Source organism: Chrysemys picta, unplaced genomic scaffold (assembly GCF_011386835.1).
Source record: "Chrysemys picta bellii isolate R12L10 unplaced genomic scaffold, ASM1138683v2 scaf312, whole genome shotgun sequence".
NCBI classification, from domain to species: domain Eukaryota; kingdom Metazoa; phylum Chordata; order Testudines; family Emydidae; genus Chrysemys; species Chrysemys picta.
In genome coordinates this window covers 50,001-55,000 of record NW_027053019.1, presented here as the reverse complement: position 1 = coordinate 55,000, position 5,000 = coordinate 50,001, and the positions used below count along the sequence as shown (strand labels likewise).

Sequence of the window (5,000 nt, the reverse complement as noted above, 5' to 3'; positions counted from 1 at the left end):
GGAAGTCTGGGGGTGGGGGGGGGGGAAATCGCCCCACGCCCCCGAGGAGGGCTGCCCGGGCGGGCCTGGCCCCGGAGCTCGGAAAAAAAAAAAGGATCGGGCCCACTAGAGACATGGACCAGGCCGCCCTGGGCTCACCTTCCCCGGCCGCAGCGAGGGACTGCCTCCCGGTCGACTGGATCGGGCCCCTGGAAGTCTGGAAAAAGAAGAATGGAACCTGACGCCTCCGAGGAGGGGGCGCCCAGGGAAGGAGGGAGATCCGGGTTGACCTGCTGACCGGACGGGAAAGAGGCCACCGGGCGTCCCCCCCCTTAAAACCTAGGGGTTGACCTGGTGGCCGGAAAGCGAACCGGCCAGCAGGTGAACCCTTTCGATTCCACGGGTTGACCTGGTGCCCGGGAAGCGAACCGGCCAGCAGGTGAACCCGTTCGATTCCACGGGTTGACCTGGTGCCCGGGAAGCGAACCGGCCAGCAGGTGAACCCGTTCGATTCCACGGGTTGACCTGGTGCCCGGGAAGCGAACCGGCCAGCAGGTGAACCCGTTCGATTCCACGGGTTGACCTGGTGCCCGGGAGGGGACTCTGAAAATTTTTCAGCCCTTTCGACTCGGGGTTGACCTGGTGGCCGAGAGGGGACTCGCACGGCAGGCAAGCCGCCCTGGGCTCACCCTCCCCGGCCGCAGCGAGGGACTGCCACCCGGCCGACTGGATCGGGCCCCTGGAAGTCTGGAAAAAAGAATGGAACCTGACGCCTCCGAGGAGGGGGCGCCCAGGGAAGGAGGGAGATCCGGGTTGACCTGCTGACCGGACGGGAAAGAGGCCACCGGGCGTCCCCCCCCTTAAAACCTAGGGGTTGACCTGGTGGCCGGAAAGCGAACCGGCCAGCAGGTGAACCCGTTCGATTCCACGGGTTGACCTGGTGCCCGGGAAGCGAACCGGCCAGCAGGTGAACCCGTTCGATTCCACGGGTTGACCTGGTGCCCGGGAAGCGAACCGGCCAGCAGGTGAACCCGTTCGATTCCACGGGTTGACCTGGTGCCCGGGAGGGGACTCTGAAAATTTTTCAGCCCTTTCGACTCGGGGTTGACCTGGTGGCCGAGAGGGGACTCGCACGGCAGGCAAGCCGCCCTGGGCTCACCCTCCCCGGCCGCAGCGAGGGACTGCCTCCCGGTCGACTGGATCGGGCCCCTGGAAGTCTGGAAAAAAGAATGGAACCTGACGCCTCCGAGGAGGGGGCGCCCAGGGAAGGAGGGAGATCCGGGTTGACCTGCTGACCGGACGGGAAAGAGGCCACCGGGCGTCCCCCCCCCCTTAAAACCTAGGGGTTGACCTGGTGGCCGGAAAGCGAACCGGCCAGCAGGTGAACCCGTTCGATTCCACGGGTTGACCTGGTGCCCGGGAAGCGAACCGGCCAGCAGGTGAACCCGTTCGATTCCACGGGTTGACCTGGTGCCCGGGAAGCGAACCGGCCAGCAGGTGAACCCGTTCGATTCCACGGGTTGACCTGGTGCCCGGGAAGCGAACCGGCCAGCAGGTGAACCCGTTCGATTCCACGGGTTGACCTGGTGCCCGGGAGGGGACTCTGAAAATTTTTCAGCCCTTTCGACTCGGGGTTGACCTGGTGGCCGAGAGGGGACTCGCACGGCAGGCAAGCCGCCCTGGGCTCACCCTCCCCGGCCGCAGCGAGGGACTGCCACCCGGCCGACTGGATCGGGCCCCTGGAAGTCTGGAAAAAAGAATGGAACCTGACGCCTCCGAGGAGGGGGCACCCAGGGAAGGAGGGAGATCCGGGTTGACCTGCTGACCGGACGGGAAAGAGGCCACCGGGCGTCCCCCCCCCCTTAAAACCTAGGGGTTGACCTGGTGGCCGGAAAGCGAACCGGCCAGCCGGTGAACCCGTCCGATTCCACGGGTTGACCTGGTGGCCGGGAAGCGAACCGGCCAGCAGGTGAACCCGTTCGATTCCACGGGTTGACCTGGTGCCCGGGAGGGGACTCTGAAAATTTTTCAGCCCTTTCGACTCGGGGTTGACCTGGTGGCCGAGAGGGGACTCGCACGGCAGGCAAGCCGCCCTGGGCTCACCCTCCCCGGCCGCAGCGAGGGACTGCCACCCGGCCGACTGGATCGGGCCCCTGGAAGTCTGGAAAAAAGAATGGAACCTGACGCCTCCGAGGAGGGGGCGCCCAGGGAAGGAGGGAGATCCGGGTTGACCTGGTGACCGGACGGGAAAGAGGCCACCGGGCGTCCCCCCCTTAAAACCTAGGGGTTGACCTGGTGGCCGGAAAGCGAACCGGCCAGCCGGTGAACCCGTCCGATTCCACGGGTTGACCTGGTGGCCGGGAAGCGAACCGGCCAGCAGGTGAACCCGTTCGATTCCACGGGTTGACCTGGTGCCCGGGAGGGGACTCTGAAAATTTTTCAGCCCTTTCGACTCGCGGTTGACCTGGTGGCCGAGAGGGGACTCGCACGGCAGGCAAGCCGCCCTGGGCTGACCCTCCCCGGCCGCAGCGAGGGACTGCCTCCCGGCCGACAGGATCGGGCCCCTGGAAGTCTGGGGGGGGGGGGGGAATCGCCCCACGCCTCCGAGGAGGGCTGCCCGGGCGGGCCTGGCCCCGGAGCTCGAAAAAAAAAAAAAGGATCGGGCCCACTAGAGACATGGACCAGGCCGCCCTGGGCTCACCCTCCCCGGCCGCAGCGAGGGACTGCCTCCCGGCCGACTGGATCGGGCCCCTGGAAGTCTGGGGGGGGGGGGAAATGGAACCTGACGCCTCCGAGGAGGGGACGCCCAGGGAAGGAGGGAGATCCGGGTTGACCTGGTGACCGGACGGGAAAGAGGCCACCGGGCGTGCCCCCGTTAAAACCCCTAGGGGTTGACCTGGTGGCCGGAAAGCAAACCGGCCACTGGGTAGGCCGGTCGGCAACCTAGGGGTTGACCTGGTGGCCGGGAAGCGAACCGGCCAGCAGGTGAACCCGTCCGATTCCACGGGTTGACCTGGTGCCCGGGAGGGGACTCTGAAAATTTTTCAGCCCTTTCGACTCGGGGTTGACCTGGTGGCCGAGAGGGGCCTCGCACGGCAGGCAAGCCGCCCTGGGCTCACCCTCCCCGGCCGCAGCGAGGGACTGCCCCTCCCCACCCCCCGGCTGACAGGATCGGGCGCACTGGAAGTCCGGGACAGTATTTTCCCCGACGCCGGGGAGGGCGGGCGGAGGGGCTCTGGCGGCCAGCCCGGGCCCCGGAGCTCGAAAAGGAAAAAAGGACCGGGCCCGCGAGAGACGGGGGCCCTGCCGCAGGGGGGGGGGCAGTCCGACCGGGGCTCACCGTGCGGCAGGCCCGGGCGTCGGCAGGGGAAAGCGGGCGAGGAGGCGCGGGGCCGGGTGCCTACGGCCATACCGGACCGAACGCCCCCGATCCCGTCCGATCTCGGAAGGTAAACCGTCCCGGGCCTGGCTAGTACTTGGATGGGTGACCGCCTGGGAATCCCAGGTGCCGTAGGCAGCTTTTCCCGGTCCGAGTCAGCTCTCTCTCCTTTTCTGGGGGGGAAGGAGAGGGGGGGACGGGCCGGAAAGCCCCTCGTCGCTCCTGCCGAGTCGGAGGTCGCGGCCGCAGGTCACGGGTCTGGGCGCCTGGGGTCCGGCTCCCCACCCACCCGGCTTCCTCCGCGGAGGACCCCCCCCGGGGCCACCGAAGCCGCTGGGGGAGACGCCGGGCATGGGGCGGACTGGCCCGGACCCTCCCGGCCGCCGGCCCGCAGGTCCGCCCCGAATCCCCCCCCGCGGCCACCCAGGCCAGGCCTGGCCAGGCGGGACGGACGGCGGGTGTCCAGCGCCCAGCGGCTTCCTCCAGCGGGGACCCACGGACCCCAAAGCCGCAGGGGGAGGCCCCGGGCCTGGGACGGACTCGCTCGGACCCCCTGCGCCCGGCCGCCGGCCCGCGGGACCGCCCCGAATCCCCCCGCGGCCACCCAGGCCAGGCCTGGCCAGGCGGGACGGACGGCGGGTGTCCAGCGCCCAGCGGCTTCCTCCAGCGGGGACCCACGGACCCCAAAGCCGCAGGGGGAGACCCCAGGCCCGGGACCGACTCGCTCGGACCCCCCGCCTCCCCTGCGCCCGGCCGCCGGCCCGCGGGACCGCCCCGAATCCCCCCGCGGCCACCCAGGCCAGGCCTGGCCAGGCGGGACGGACGGCGGGTGTCCAGCTCCCAGTGGCTTCCGCCAGCGGGGACCCACGGACCCCAAAGCCGCAGGGGGAGGCCCCGGGCCCGGGACGGACTCGCTCGGACCCCCCGCCTCCCCTGCGCCCGGCCCCCGGCCCGCGGGACCGCCCCGAATCCCCCCGCGGCCATCCAGGCCAGGCCTGGCCTGGCGGGCCGGTGTGCAGCTCCCCCGGGCTTCCTCCCCCGACGACCCGCGCCCCCCTGAGCCGCAGGCGGAGACCCCGGCCCCGGGGCGGACCGGCCCGGGCTCGCCCGAGCCCCCTGCGCCCGGCCCGCAGGACCGCCCCCCCGAATCCCCCGGGAGAGGCCCGGCCTGCACGCCACTGACGACCCGCGGCCCCCAAAGTCGCAGGAGGCGCCCCCCCCCCCCCGGTTAGCCCCGTCTCGCTCCGCGCCCCCCGCCCCTCGCTGCCGGGACCGGGCGCCGCCCCAGAGTCAGCCGCAGCCGGCCGGCCTGAGAGCTGCCCTCCTGTGGACGACGGTGAGTTTACCTTGATACTAACCGGCCGTCAGCCAGGTCAACCCCATTGCTAGACTGGGGTGGACCTGGTGGCCGAGTGGGGACTTGGAACATTTGACAGCTGCTTCCCGGGGCTTGACCGGTTGTCCTGAACGCCCCCCACCCCCACCCCCAGCCCCCGGCTCCTGCTCCCCTCTCCCCAGCCTCGGTGCTCCGCTCCCTGCCTCGGAGGCTGCCTCTCTGCGGCGCCTGCATCGCCTCCGAGGACGCGCACCCTCCGGAGGCTGGACGTAAACCCACCACTGCCGCCGACCCGGCTCTCCGAGG

At 70.6% G+C, this 5,000-nt stretch overlaps 1 non-coding gene across 1 annotated transcript; it reads left to right on the top strand.

Annotated features, from left to right (window-relative positions):
* Window positions 1–3,377: 3,377 nt before the first annotated feature.
* On the top strand, window positions 3,378–3,496 carry LOC135978568 (5S ribosomal RNA). Its single transcript, XR_010595966.1, has one exon. It is a non-coding gene; the product is annotated as a 5S ribosomal RNA (ribosomal RNA).
* The last annotated feature ends 1,504 nt before the right edge of the window (window positions 3,497–5,000 follow it).